Raw genomic sequence first — 16,172 nt, forward strand, 5'->3', positions numbered from 1 at the left:
AGGCAGGAAATAATGGTTATGAATGTAAGGCAGACCCAAATACATAATACCCACACACAAAAACACGGTTCACAATGCGCAATGCTTCAGTGTGATATGTTACGCTATGTTATGTTGTGCTATGTTGCGCTGTGATGTTTTGTGCTAGGTTGTGCTATGTTTTGTTGTTTTGCTGTGTTTTCCTATCGCGTGTTTTTCTGTGCTAAATTGTTATGTTGTGTTATAGTATGTTATGTTGGAGATTTGGGTAAGCACACTGATACCTAAGAGCTTGTCCTTCAGTGATGCCTGTCACTGAAGGATACGCTCTCGCAATTACACATCTTCCAATTCACAGGGGAAAGACAGCTAGGTACTCATGTAGATGTGTCTAAAGGGCTTTCTTGAACTGTTAGTTGCCCTGCATGACCATCAATGTGACAGTGAGAGTTTTCCAGAGCATGGAAGCATTCAGGGGAATGAATCAGCCTCCTGTTTTGGTAACATTTGCCGGTATCCTGGCAGCTCTACCACCTGGATACCCGCAATGTTAAAATGAGGCCCAAAGTCCCTAAGTCACGCTACGCTCTGATGGCCATGCACAATAGCTTGACTAATTTCTTGAAATTCATTCCACTCTACAAAGGCAACCAGGGAAAGGCCCACATGGCTGGGGAAAGGTATTCATGCAGCCTTACTTTCATTAGTAAGCAGGCTGCTGCCTTCTGCACCCTCTGCAGAGAGTTGACAAAGCATTTTTGTAGTTACAGGATTACCACTGTTGGAGTGGTTCAAACGAGACAGGACCAAATATTTGATGACTTGTACTTTATTAGGGACGTTAAGGTTGAGGAAGATTTAAATGTACTCTTCACTGAATTTTCCAGGAGCAACAAAAACAAAATACAATTTGGTATTGACTTGGTTTCACGAGGCCTTTATGCAATAAGCATTTGACATCTTTAACAAAGTCAAAGCGATCATCTTGCGATCATCTTCAGTTGACTAGTTTAATAGGCTCCATTTTTCGCCATTCCCCTCTCCCCATTCCTTCCCTCCACCCATGTTCCCCTGTACTGGGGGGCAACATGTATCCAGGTCAACTAACACCATTTCTCCAAGTAAGAATGCCCATATTTACCTGAGGACTTTGCATGCATATGGTGAAATTAAGTCTCCATCAACTGCTACAGTAATCCTTAATTCTGCTACCCATCTATCTGTCCTGATGGACAGTCAAGTTGCGATCTTCTTATCTCGTGCTGTAACTTTTCTGTGATATGAAGCCATTCCCAGTCTTAATGATTGTGTCTTTTGGATAGTATTGCCATCATACTCTCCATCTCATATATTCCGAAGTCCTTAGTTATCCATTCCTTCGATGTTTCCTTCCTATTTGGGTCAATCCGACATGCCTACCCCCTACTACCTCTAGGCCAAATACTAATAACATTGTGGGTACAGGCCTATCTATTCCATCTATTTCTTATACCCAGGCTAGGGCCTCTTTCCAAAACATTCTTGCCTGCAAACATTCCCAGCAGATGTGCCAATAGTTACCTGTGCCTCTGCACCCTCTCCAACATAACAAACTCACTGCCATATATATCTTGGCCAACCAATATGGGGTAAATTGCCATCATTGCTGTAATCTGTAATTGTTCATTTTATATTGAGTTGCAATCAACGACGACCATACCTTCCTATAAATGGCTGGCCAGGGGTCTTCATCTGCTTGTATACCCATGTCTCTAGCCTTAGCAACTTAATACGTCTGGTACACGTATGCCCTGTCATTAACAATGAATTGCATACATCACCCACATACCTGGGGTTCCTTTGACGGCTGAGAAGATTTATGAACAATGCACAGGTAAAGTAGGCCTAACTAGGTTTCAGGACCTATTGCCAAATGGTCAGTTCCTATCCCTTGACAGGTTTAATGAGCTGGGGAATGCTATGGTGCTGGATATATCTCTTTACTTCCTGGACCCGAAACATGCTGAGGGGACTCTTTGCTGGAATCATGGCACTGCACCACTCCATAGAAGCGGAGGGGGGAGAGTAAACTGACGTTGGATCTGTAGCTAAAATACTTGAGAAATCAGTGAGGTGGTCAGTCGATGCATGCTTCAAGTGGGAAAAGTGCTTGGGGCAGGTAATCAAGGATGATGTGTGGAAGTATTGTTGCTCGCAGACCAGCCAAGTGTTCCATGATAGATGGTTTAAATTGCTACACTTTAAATATCTGCACCAAACATACTATGCACCAGCATCGCTCCATAAATTCTACAGGGGCGTACCGGACCCATGCTTGCATGTCCGCGCAGGTAACAGCCACCTTCCTTCTCCTGGGTTGGAAATGTGCCCCAGTGGCGACAGAGTGGGAGAACCTGTTGAGATGTCCCCCATGGTTCAACACCTGGGCAATAATACAAGAAATGTCCTGGGGTCCCTGAGACGGTTTATAGGGATGTTATTTGTTTTGGCCATGCGCTGATTTGCGATGGCATGGGGGAGGGGTCCCACACCAGAGCTGAGCAGTTGGTAGCGGGATATAGCATACTGTTATGATTTTTAACTCTGCAAGCAGCTGCTAAGCGAAGGGCCATGTGAGGGGTCTACCAGAATGACTTGCTATCGAGGTCAGTAGATACTCTTGAAGACCCACCATGAGTGGGGAGCTGCCTGGGGTGACAGTGCAGGCCAAGGACTAGGGGGATGCAGGATGGGGTTGGGAGATGCTGGCGGGGCTGCTGTTTGGATTGACAGTATTTTGACATTGGATTCCTGTGATGTTACTAAGCTGTCAATGTTTTGCTTTTAAATGCAATAAAAAGAAGTTTAAACATAATAATTGTATAGTTTCGAGATAAGGACCCCTCTCCCAACATCGGTCTGTTAAGACACCTTTTAATTGTAAAAACATAAATGTTGGCATAGGTTTTCCATGCCACACCTCGTCTAATTCTGTCTTTGTCAGAAATGTCCCTTCCCACCATACCCGTCCTGCTCTCACCAGTCAATGCTCATAGTCGGGCTGATATCTGAGTGGCTTGTGAATTGTATCTCTGATCGGGGGCCCACAGACAACAAAGAGGCGAAGGCCAGGACGTCACCCCTTCCATATCCTTTGGCTTTTTCCACAAATGCACAATGTGGCTAGAATAGGGTGTGCTCATATTCAAGCTGGTAGTCATCTATGGGGCAACCACAGCCATTCACCTAGTGTGGCAGGAGACATCATGTAATATTTTCCAGATCCACCAATTGTTTATCTTTACTTTCCCTTAAATGGTCTGCGAGTATCCGGAAATATGCGGCTCTATAGTACTCCTTTAAATCTGGGAGACCTATCCCGCCTTCCTCTTTGGGCACTATCAGTGTTGAATAGGCTATGCATGATTTCTTCCCTCCCCATAGGAAGTGTATAAAATGTTTCCTTGCTTCATTGAAAAAGCAATCGGTAATACTTGGAATACCAATAATAGTATGGGCAAGACATTAATGTTCAGTGTAGTAAGACGACATGCCCATGACAACATTGTCCCAGCCTATCGTGGTAAGTCCTTCTTAATCTTATCCAATAAGGTGTGGTAGTTTGCATTATACAGGCTTATTTCCCCCGTGATGTTGATGCCCAAATATTTTAGGTCTTTCATCTCTATCTGCAGCTTGTTGATAGCTATGTGTTGGTCGATCTCAGATGTGTACTCCACTATAGGTAGCACTGCTGACTTATTAAAATGTATTTTAAAGCATGACAGGGTTCAGTATTTTTTTAATGATCTCTATCAGTTTGGGGAGAGAGGCGGGGAGAGAGGTGCTTGGACTCGATATGTAAGCCAGAATAACATCAACAAAAAGTCTCCATACCTCACCAGGCCTCAAATGTGTTCCTCCCTTGCAATTGCCAGTGGTTCTAAAGTTAAGGTGAATGTCAGTGGGAAGAGGGGACATTCCTGCCTCATTCTCCATCCCAGGTGAAATCCCTCTGATAATATACCATTGACCACCACCTTGGCGGGCAGTTTACTTTTCTTTTGCCTGACTCCAGTGAACCATTGTGACACTATACATGCTTTTTGCAACACTGTGTCCAGAAAATGCTATTTGACCCGGTCAAAAGCCCCATCAGCATCCAGGGACACCAAGAGAGGTTACCCATCTTCAGAACCCTGGCTGGCCATGCGATCTAGGGCTTTCTAAATATTATCAGAAACGTGTCTGCCTCTGATAAAACCAACCTGATCAGTGTGCATCAGTTTGGGTAAAATAACTCCAAGTCTCTCTGCTAGTACACTGGTGTAGATGTTTGCATTCACATTCAATAAGAATATCGCAATAAAACTCACATTCCAGTCTATCCTTTCCCCCTTTAGGGATGATCACTATTCTTTCCCACATTAAAGATTGTGGAAAACCCTCACCCTCTAGGATGTTGTGGATTAATTTACACAGCTATTGCACTAGATCTACTCCATGCCTTTTATAGAATGTTGTTGTAAGCCCATTTGGGTCTGGTGCTGATCCTACTTTTAACTTAGTGATTGCTAAAGGTATTTCGACTGCCTTGATTGGAGCATCCATCTACATAAGTTCTTCTACAGATAGCTTGTGTAATGCGATTCCATCCAGATAAGAAGTCAACTCCAGTTTGCTGGGTCATCCTTCCCTAGTTTATAATCTGGCATACAAATGACAGAATCTTTGGACTAGATGTCCATCAGACAATACTACACTGGATTGGTCACTTATTTTATGTTCTGCCATGTCTGCCCTCTGTCCTCTAATATGTGCCGCTAATAACATATGGATGTTGCCCCCTTTTTCATAAAACCCTTGCTTTAGGTATCTAAGCTGAGAAAGAGCTTGCCCCTCCAGAGGTACCTGAGCTCATGTCTCATATCCATCACTTCCTCTAGCTTTTCCTCTGAATAAGCCTGATCTCTTCTCAGTGCCTCTTTCATTTCCCTTATTGTCTGTTTGAGTTTGGTTTTACACAAGAGCCTAACCCTTTTTTTGTTGCCCCTTCAGAAATCAAGAGGCCTGGGAAGGTGACATTTGGTGCCTCCCAAACTATCTGCTTTGGCATTTCTCCTGTGTCATTTATCTTTAGAAATGTCCTAGTTTCCACCTTAAAGGATTACTGGAAAGGTGAATCCCTGAATAGTGTGGTGTTACAGATCCATTGCTTGTTCAACATCAGACGTAAACCCAGATCTATTGAAATTATACACATATCATTATTTGACCAAATCACTACCTGTTTATCTGTCCCCACAATATGTATCCTATTTAAACAATTCAATACATTAGGGAATCCTCTACAGGTTACACCGACAATTCCCTTTCAAGTCCTGATTTATTTAACATGACACAGCTTATGGATGAATGTCCTTCCATGCCACTTGCATCAACAAACCAGTGTCCATCATTCTCAATTGAGAGAAACTAAACCCCTACTGGCGGTTCAGTTTGCCATATTTCCTGGATCGTTCTGTTGACCGCCCTTTTGTTGGAACTTTAAGCCTCTGCCGATAGGTCACAGGGTGATGTTCACCTCACTTGACCTTGGCTCCCGGCTGTCCTCTCTTAGATGTGTTAGAGCACCCTCTGCCTCTTCTGCAGATGTTATTTATACTTCTCCTGTTCAGATTCAAACTTAGAATGGATAACACCATCTATATCATGTGTCATGGTCACCAAGCCATTGCATCAGAGATCAGCATTCTTTGACGTTTTGTTAAATAGAGTCAGTGCAGACACGTCTTGATGCATTCAGACCAAGACCCTTCACATTCTATGGCTCCTTTTTCTCTCGCCTTTGTCAGAATGTCCACTTTCAACATAAAATCATTACATTTATCTAAGACTGACTTTGGACCTGTTAAACTGTATTCATATAATACCGCCTTGATATGAATATTGGCCTAAGCCCATCCGCATTGCACAGAAACCCATGTTTGAAATGGTCCTATTTCTGATCAACGTTGCCGCCATTTCAAGAATCATCCGCCATTTTGATTTTAACTCTTGCTTTGTGTCCTAAAATGGTGGGCTGTGTTTTCAACTACAGCCGAGCCAAACGACCTTTGAGTTGTGTCAACATTTAGGATGACTGAGAGCAGACTGTTTGTTCTGTGCAAAGCAACCTTGTGACTTGTATGAACTGCAATCTAAGTGTTGTCTGCGCTCACAAGTCTCATCCTCATCTCAACAATGGAACAATGTAGAGCAAACTCAAATCGTGTGCTTTGGTTGTAATATAGTATGTTCTTTCTTGAAACTATGCTTACTATCAGCCAGAGACCCAATACTGCCATTGTATCTTCATGGACAAGCAAACTTGTTAAATCTGTTAAAAAGTATTGTCATATTTGTCATGTGAACTGGGCACGAACCCTAGCATGTAAAATATTAGTTTGGAGAGGGGCTGGACAATGAATGGGAAAATATATAAAAGAGCCCACATTAAGATGTCCAGCACTCTCACCCCTCACTGTGTCTGCTGGTACACACTGTGAGGTGTTGGAAGCCAGATAGCTATCTCTTTTGCTTTGAATTCTGCACAGAAATAAAGATACTTGTATCTTTCGACCCGTGATTGGTGAATTTCATTTTGTGGTACTAAGCCTCAATATTTCTTTGGTCTTTCAGACCGTTTGAGTGGCCACCGCCACTATGTATTCTCTAAAAGGCTACTTTGGGAACGCCAGAACTTTCCAGGAGGGCCATTACAATGCCTTTTACTGACCATCCATGGGAGGCCACAGATTCACCCTGCCCTGCGTTTCCTGTATATCCATTAACCTAATATTGAATCTCCTCTCTCTATTCTCTAAGTCGTCAACCTTCAGGGCTACATCTGCATCTTTGTTTTCCAGATCTTGCATTCTAGCATCAAATTTCATCTAATTTAATTCCACTGAGAGCTGTTTTTTTCCACTGTCTTAATTTTGTCCTACATCTTATCCATTCTCCTGCTCTGCTCTGCCATTTAGGTGCTGATATAACTCCTCATTAGTTTGATTTCCTCTAGTAGTAAGTGAATGGTGGCAGCTTCCAACATCTCTCCGACCACCAGTTGAGGGGTCTCCTGTTGATTCATTTCATTTTCATTTCTTGTACATCGAAGAATGTGTAAGGAGGCCAATGTGTTTGGGTGCGGCATATGGTGTGCCAGTATCACTTCATTTTGGGTTTCGATTATATCTGGGGCACATCAGCTGGATACCTCTATCCCAGACACGCAGGTGGGGCAACTACTTCACAATGCTTTCCTGCTCGGAGTGTTCATATAGGATGTCCCATATGTTGTTGTATATTCTTCAATCTGATGTGGTTTCCTGTTCATGTCCCACTCCCCTATAGACAGGTATAAAAAGTCATGTTAACAGGAACAATGCACATGGGGCAGTTAGCTCTTAAATTGCTCCCTGTCTGTGATTCACTGGCCTGGGCTAAACTACATGAAGGAAGCCCTCCAGAGCCATGCCAGTATCCAAGCTCAAACATCCCTCCAGCACTACTGTGTGGACCACAGCCGTGTGTCTGATCAGCGTTTATGCCATGACCCTACAGCATTCCTTCTGACATAACAGCATGCGTGCCTGCCCGTCGGTTCATGCCGCGCTGGTTAATGATTGTGGCCTGGCTCTATGGTTCAGGAGGGAACCAGCTCACTTGCTTGGATGTTGCTGGACTGGGCCCTAAGTAAATGCAGAGGGGAGGTTCATTGATCCCTGTGTGTTCCGTCAGGGCAATGCTTTCCCAGCCCCGGACTTTCTCGCTGCCACTACCTTCAGGGCATCTGTTCTCTGTAGGTCACTTCACTACTATTTCCATCCTTGTATAGAGGATCTGCCCGCTTCAGGACGCTGTTTCCTTAGTATACTCACCTTAGGATACTTGTGGGTTGCACTTCAAAAAGGTCTTACATTAATTAGTTGCATCTGACCTTTTTCATTTTTATGAATTGTCCACTAAGAACTTAATAGCAGGTACCATGGAACAAATAGAAGGCACTTCTCAATACGATTCTCCTCCCATATATACCAGGCAATATGTTACAATGCAGAAAAGCAGCCTTACTGATGAATAGATGGTAAAGCAAGGCAGCACCTCCACACGAGTCATAGGGCCTCATTACGAGTTTGGAGGCAGCCATGCCATTAATAAGATGTTCAAGATGTTCTTAATAAGGGCATGGCTGCCTCCAAACTCGGTTCTGGGTCCGTGGTCCGTGATTGTGGAAATACTGGGCCATTCCGACTTTGGAGGGTCCGGTATTTCCCCATTCAGGGAACCCGGACCCAGACCTTCCTCATTCGCATTCGAGCCCCCCATAGGGCTCAATGGGAATGGGAAGGGAGCTAACAACGGGCCCGTTGTTAGCTCCCTGGTCCCCTCGCGGGACCCGCAAGGGATGTCTGGTCTAACCAGACATCCAGAGTGGGTCCCGCAAGGGAACCTCGTAATAGGGCGGAATTGGTTTAACGGTGCCGGCAGCTTTACCGGCCCCATTAAACCCATTCCGTCCGCCTCGTAATGAGGCCCATAGACACTAATCTCTGGGACTCCAGGCGGCCCAGGTAACTTGGCACAGAGGAGTACCACTAAATCTTCTGGAAACTCTTAAAATATGCAATTCCTGTAGGCGCAAAAAGGGGGCACCATTACTAAAAAGAGCATCTTGTGAGAAACAGGCAGTAACTTAAAGACATAGGGAACACGCAAGCCACAATGGGGGTCATTCCGAGGTTGGAGTTAAGGTAAAAACGATGCCGGTAATCCCTTACCGCTCCGGGCTATTCCGACCTGAGACCCCGCTATTAGCGGCACCGTTAATAACGGTGCCTCTAATAGCGGCATGGGCACGGGCACACAGCCCATCATATCAGCAATACCGGAATGCCGCTAATGGGAGGAAATCACAAGTCAGGCGGACAAGCAAATACCGGCATCATGAAGGCGCTAATAGAGCATATCGGCATGCCGGTAATACCGGTATCTCAAGCCAACCGTAAAATGCTATATGCAGCTTTCCCAACTGCCACAGATGCACACAATCAGCACAGGCGGAGGCAATGGAGTCTGGGCCAGTACAAAAAGAGCACACCCACACACCACACCCCTTCCCACACCAAGATGATTCCAATAGTAGTAGCAATACTGGAGCTGGAGGACATGCTTGCATTGCAACACCAGCAACAACAACAAGAGCAACAGCAGGCACCACAGAGGAGACGCAGGAGGAGAAGGAGGGTGAGACAGGCCCAGCATGCCCCACCAGTGCAGCCAGCGGTACCACGCAGGCAGCCCACAATCCCTCGCATCAGAGCCAATCCTTTCAACCTAACCCCAGAGCAGATCCACACCCTGTACCGCCTGGACATGGACACCATCACAACCATCGTGGACATGATACATGACGACGATGTCAGCCTCATTGAAATATGCACCGCCATCCCCCCTCTACTCAAGGTAGTGTCGGTGCTCCACTTCCTTGCCACAGGCACCTACCAGCACACAGTGGGGCACATGCATGGTGTCAGGTTTCTTGACCCACATTTGAGTTATTATGCTGCAACATTTGTTGCTGCGGGCTTAGAAAATCCAAGATGGCTGAAAATCCAGAATCCAGGAAAACCGCACAGTTTTGCGCACACCAAAATGGTCGCCTGACCTGCCACCCACCCACCGGCGAGCGTGATGGGCCAGAAGCACCATGAGTGAAACGTGGTGCCAAAGGAAAAACAACAGTGCCTGTTAGCTCAAAAAGCGCTTTGAAATCACATTTGTTTCTCTGAAATGCAAGCTCAAAATGCCTATTTCAAACATTGCAAGATATTCAAAAATCTCACTGAACACCAGCAGACATCTGGCAGAATGAAGTCTTGTGTGCATTCAAAATCTGGAAAGATGAAGAGCCTAAAATAATGTTGATAACAAAACTGGCTGAGCTGTGGATGTCAGCAGCTCAAGTGAAATTGGACTTAAAGCCACTAAAATCGAAATGTTTAAAATAAATGAGTGATTTACTTTGGAGTGTCACATAGGTTGCAACTGTTTAAATGTCATAGTTTTGAACTTAGAATCAGCGTTCTAGCTGCATGTGTCAAAATTGTAAGTTTGATTTTAATGAAGAAAACTGGACAAAAGTGACATTTAGCTGAAGCCTGGCTTAAAGAGATTGAATTCTGCCTGACAACTACCCCCGACAGGAGTGGAAACTTGCCCAGCAACTGCATTCCCAGGCCTGGCCTCCCTTCTGCTGCACCACCAAAAGGAGACCACACCTCTCTGATTGTATTAGGGGTGGGGTACCTGGGGCTGCAGGAAACAGAACAGTGAGCTTTCCTTGGCTCAGGCAAATGTTAAATTAGGGGGGGGGGCGTAAATGGCTTCCTCTTGGAAGAAACTGGGAGGAGCAATGCTTCTGGGAGCCACCTGAGCTGGAGGCGGGGACAGACAGAAATCCCCCCATGTGCTTTGGAACCTAAACCACACCCATCTGGGCCAGAGCATAATTTTAAAAAGATGGATAATTCATAGTACGAAAGTGTCAAAAATATATAATTAATATCATGATTCCTGTGATTTTCTGTGCACATTTCAAGAGGTGTTAGGACTTCGTACGATGTTCTGAGGCTGAACCCCGCTATTTATTAATATTGCAGACACTGTGCTTACACTGGAGAATTGAAAACTTATTGTAATGTGCTGAGAGAAGGGGTGTACCTCTGTGTAAATTTTGAGAAAAAAACAATGTTGCAAAAGCTACTAAAAAGCGCAAAATGTTGTCATTTCTGAACCCAAGCTCGCAGGAACATCGGGCTTGATCAGAGACCTGTCCTTATTCATCCATCATGTGTACATGTATTTTCAACAACTTGTGCATCTGGGAAATATGTATTTGGATCAAAAATAGATTTGTGTGCAAATTGACAAGGTGAGGATCATCTGACCAATAAACTGACCTCATCATGATGACACTCAATTTCCTTCCCCCAATCAAGGGAGAGAGGAGAACTTGGCCAATGATAAGTTGTGAGGGGCAGGCTTAGTTATGCCCACGTACCCACCCACTTTCTAAAGACAATTAAAGGACCCACTGAAATCCAGGCAGGACACACTCATTTTTCCACTTCACCTGAATTCTTGCGAATCACTGTGCCGGACCACACAATATCAAGAAGGACCATCCAGAACTTAGAATCCAGACTCCAGAACTTGTAGTAGAGGGGCCTGAACCACCAGCTGAATCCTTTTTTCAGCAGGCCTCAAAATCTTTTGCAACCTTACTCTTCAACAGCCGGGCTGTACTGTTTGATTCTGGCTAGAACCCTATGCCAGAACCCAGAAAGCAGTGCTGTATCCAGACCAGACCGCTGTGCAGTGCCAAGAACTTTTGCCAGAACCAGAGATCCAGACCAGCAGAGCAGAGCTGACCCAGATGGCTGTGAGTAGAACCGGTACCAGAGACCGTCTGTGGCGAGAGAACCGCAGCTAAACCTGTTGACCAGATCTGTGACTGAGGCCCATTCCTTCCAAGACTAGGAGGGAGTATCCTGAAAACTGTGCCAGAACCAATCTCTTAGTGTAAAATAATCTCATTCAAACCATTTTAACCTGTCCAGAACTGCATCATAGAAATCGCTTGTCTATTCTCTGATTAAACCTGTAAAAGTGTAATTTTGTAATTCTGAAGTTTACTTTAATTTCGAGAAACTACCTTCACAAAATCCTCCGTATCTCTTGAACCGTATGTGCTAGAAGCGAGATTTAACTTTCCTTTTAACACTAAGAACCAAGGCTTTCCAACGAACCCACTTTCTATTCCTTATACCTTTTCCGTAATCACGCTCGACGCATTGGGAAAAAGTGCTGCGAATTGCAAAACTAGCTGAAACTTCTTCACCTGTTAAAAATAGCTGTCTTTTGCTTTGCATTGCTGAAATTCGTTTTCAACCTGATAATCCCTCATGAATCATTGCTAGTGTTGACCTGAACTAATTCAAAGTAGCTGTCACCTACTCTGAATCTCCTATAGGGAAATCATTTTTAGCATATTTTCACTTCTTTGCAAATCACATTTAAAGTATTTCTGCCTGTGTTTTAAAATCATCCCTGTTGCTCTAAGCTTGCTGGGGGGAATTGAATATTGAATTGCATTTTGATTGTATTCCTGAAACTGTGTGCTCTCCTTCCACCTCTTTATACTGCATAGGGGGGGGGAGTGAATTGCCAAAAGGGGAAAAGTGATTACATTGTCTTTTGTTGAAATCATATCAAGGTTATTCCTGTGTTGCATTCTTTTCCATCACTGCATTTCCTTGAAACCATAAAAGTATTCTCAGCTACCTTATCCTTTCTAAACCGACTCCTAAGTGATTACAAAAGCGTGCTAGTGTAATATTATCCATTGTCGATCACTGTCATATTCATAAGTGTGCTATCAAATATGAATCTATTTATAAAAGTGTGATATATATATATATATATATATATATATATTGTTTAATTTTCAAATAAATCTGTTAATTTGCAAAACAAACCTACTTCTTGGCTCAGTGAGGTCAGGGGGATTCAAACAGAGGGGCTTTATACAAGGGTTTATCATCCAGATCCATGAACTTGTCATAAAAATATATAAATAAGGGCTTCCCTTGGGCATCCCAGACCAGGCATTGACTTAGTTGGAGTGCTGAATTGAAGTCCCTTAACAATGGCATATCATAACCCTTATTTTCTAGCATTCTTAACTAAGTGCTGGATGCCCTCCTCAAGCATACAAGGGACTACATATCCCTACCACGGACTACCCAGGAGATACTTGATACCAAAGTTGGATTCCATGCACTGACAGGCATGGCAAATTGCATAGGTGCCCTCGACTGCACTCACATGGAGTTGGTGGTCCCGCATGCCATGGAGGTGGTGTACCGCAACTGCAAGCAATACCACTCCATCAATGTGCAGATGGTATGTGACGCCAGCAAGATCATAACACATTGTTGTGCCCGATATCCCGGATCAACTCATGACTCTATGGTCCTGCGAAACTCCACGCTACCACGCTACATGGAGCGACATGCTGGACGACGTGCCTGGCTACTTGGTCAGTTACATGACAGGAATATGGGGGAAGAGATGCACACACCACCATGGTGTCAATGTTGATGTGACAGCATGATGTGCACATCACTAAACACTGTGCCCCAAAGCATCCCAAACAGAACATGACATCCAAATCCCATAGGACAGATGTAAGGTCGACACCTATCACAACATGACAAACAGCAAACCCCCCTACATCCCAATAAACGTGCACCACTCATCAGCGGACCTCACCTTCCGCAACACTATCCAGCAACATGCAGTGAATATGCACTATGTTGCTGTCTCCATCAAATCACCACACAGGAAAAGCATTCATGGGAGTGCATTGAACCAAAACACCAAGGGAATCCACTGTATGTCACAGGGCCGCCACAACCACAGTAATGCAGCATGTCACCATGGCAGAAATCAGCACTGAATGCCTAACATTGCAGAGCCTACTGCCAAAGCTCCAAGCCAGCTATTCCTACAGAAGACAACACATCACAAATTAGACACAAACACAGCTGTATGCATACACAATGCATGTACAACAAGACGGCGGTGCACACCGTGTATCATCTTGAAGATGCAGCCCACACCATTAGCCAATGGCACAGGACACAATGAGGGCTTGAAAATATCATGCATACAACCAGGGACATGTGCATGTGACCAACGATAATCTGCAGGCATGTGTGACTAGTAGAGCTGTCCATCATGATTCAAATGACATGTCCCTTTTTTTGCCTCCCATGCAGGTGACAGTGGCTATCACTTGAAGCCGTGGCTCCTCACCCCTTTCCGCAACCCACAGAACAGGCACGAGGAGGACTACAATCGTTCCCACACCCTTACCCATGTGGTCATTGAGCAGACCTCTGGCATGTTGAAGGCACGATTAAGCTGCCTTAGCCGGTCGGGTGGGCCACTCCTCTACAGGCCTGAGAAGGTGGCCAAGATCATCATGGCATGTGCAATGCTGCACAATGTGTGTATCTGACAAAACGTGCCCCTGCCCCCTGACATTGAACTGCTACCACCTGGTGATGATGAAGTGGATGAAGAAAATGTGGCTGCGCATCATCGCAGTGCCGATGCACAGGAGGGTCGTGATGTGCATCATTCAGTAGTAGCACAGTATTTCTGACACAAATGGCTGCAGAGGGTGACATGATATTTTGACAGAGGGCACTGGGTGTGGGAGTACATGTACACTATGCACTGTATATGAATAAATGACACATGCACAATGACGAATGTCCACTCAAGATGTTTTTTTTACACAATGGGTGTATTGAAATTTACAATGAAGAAGAATGTGCACCAACCCCCCACCACCCTCACCCCCTCCACCTCCCCCCAAAACTCCCCAACACACCCTCCCCCCTTCCCCCCATAACTCCCCAACATACCCTTACACCCCTCCCATTCCCCCCAAAACTCCCCCACACATGTCCAAACAAGTATCCATTACCTTCATCAGGCTTCACAGTCTTCTTCCTGCCACTCCCTGCACCTGGTGGCGGCATGTCCGGGTGGCGCAGGGTGCGCGCCAACCTGCGCAGTGGGCTGGTCTGTGTTGAGCTGGAGGAGGATGGTGTGGCTGCCTGCTCCATCTGGGGTGCTGTATGTTCAGCCTCCATAGCATCAGTGATCCGGCTGAGGACCTCCCGCAGGGCGGATACCTCGTCACACAGTCTACTTGTATTATCTGCAAAGATCTTGCCAAGGGAGACGGTGTTATCAGCAATTATCTTGCCCAGAGAGGCAGTGTTTCCATGCCACTCCCGCCTTGATTGGGCTTTGTCATTCACAGATTGACGCACAAGGGCAGTCAGCTCCTCATGCCGCTGTGACCCTGCCAGTACACCTGTGAAGGTGTAGGGTGATTGGGCGTCATGTTCGACTTCAATGGGCTCCACTATGGGACTCGTGGCCCCTTTGTTATACTCCCCCCCCAGACTGTTGCGGGGTGGTGGCGTGGTCAGACTCTGAAGATGTGATCTGGGGGGATGGTGCTGGGCTTGGTGTGTGGGGCAGTTCGGAGGATTCATCCTCCACTGGCACCCACACCTCTTCCTGCGCCTCCTCCCCAGCCAGGGGTGCTGTGGCTGCTGCCTCCCCGACTGAACTGGACTCTGCTGAGTTTGGAGCTTCAGCTGTGTCCTGTGGCAGTGTGACAGCGGTTGCGGCTTCCGTCTCGACGGCCCTTGGTGGCACCAGTGCCGTGTCATCTTGAGGTGGTTTCCTTAGTGGTGTATGGCAGGCCTTGTGTTAAGGCCTGTTGGCCTCATCCCAGGCCCTCTTCCGGGGTGTGGTTGGCTGTGGGGGTGAGTCTTGCCCCTCGCTGTCATGGTCTGAGTCTGTGGGGGTCGAAGAGAGGGACGGCATGAGTAATGGTTTGATAGGCATCATGCATACATTTGTATAATTGGGTGATGCAGGCATAAGTCGGGGCCACACTTTGCTGGGAATGTGTGTGTATTGGGCCATGGCTTGCCTCTTTGGACAGACATATTGGTTGACTTTCATCAGACTCTGCATTACAGTGTTTTCTTAGGACACTCACCTGCATCCGCCAACGTCGTGGCACCACAATCCATGTCTCCAACCACTTCTATGGCCTCCATGCCGATCAGGCTTGCACATATGTCCTCCCACCGCGGCATCTTCAGGGGGAGCTTGCTCCTCCACCAGTTGACATGGCCTGGCTCCTGTTGGCCAGCAGGATATTGCGGACTCGCAGGCGCAAGTCATCCCACCTCTTCCTGCAGTCCTTTATTGTGCAGGGGTTGTTACCGACCGCGCTTACTTTTTGCGCCACTAGTGCCCAGATCTCCTTCTTACGGATTATGGCCTCCCTCTTGAGATTCTGGGCAAAACGGCATCTGCATTTTCTTCCACGATCTCCGCTAGCATGGTCAATTCATCTTCATTAAAGCTCCTTGCGCTGGGGGGAGGCGCCTTTCTTCACAGCCTTGGGCATTGTGGTGTTGTAGTGTTTAGGATTTCACACACAGCAGTATCCTACAGGTCCTGGCTGCTGAGAATGGCAATAGATTGTGTTTTTAAAGATGGCCGCCGTG

The 16,172-nt window shown here is 45.9% G+C and overlaps 1 pseudogene; it reads right to left on the reverse strand.

The window, feature by feature from the left end:
- Positions 1–15,716, reverse strand: part of LOC138514705 (zinc finger and BTB domain-containing protein 26-like) — a 61,454-nt pseudogene extending 45,738 nt beyond the window's left edge.
- Between the last annotated feature and the right edge of the window lie 456 nt (positions 15,717–16,172).

This window comes from Ambystoma mexicanum, chromosome 12, assembly GCF_040938575.1.
Source record: "Ambystoma mexicanum isolate Mex_15411 chromosome 12, UKY_AmexF1_1, whole genome shotgun sequence".
Classification (NCBI taxonomy): Eukaryota; Metazoa; Chordata; class Amphibia; order Caudata; family Ambystomatidae; genus Ambystoma; species Ambystoma mexicanum.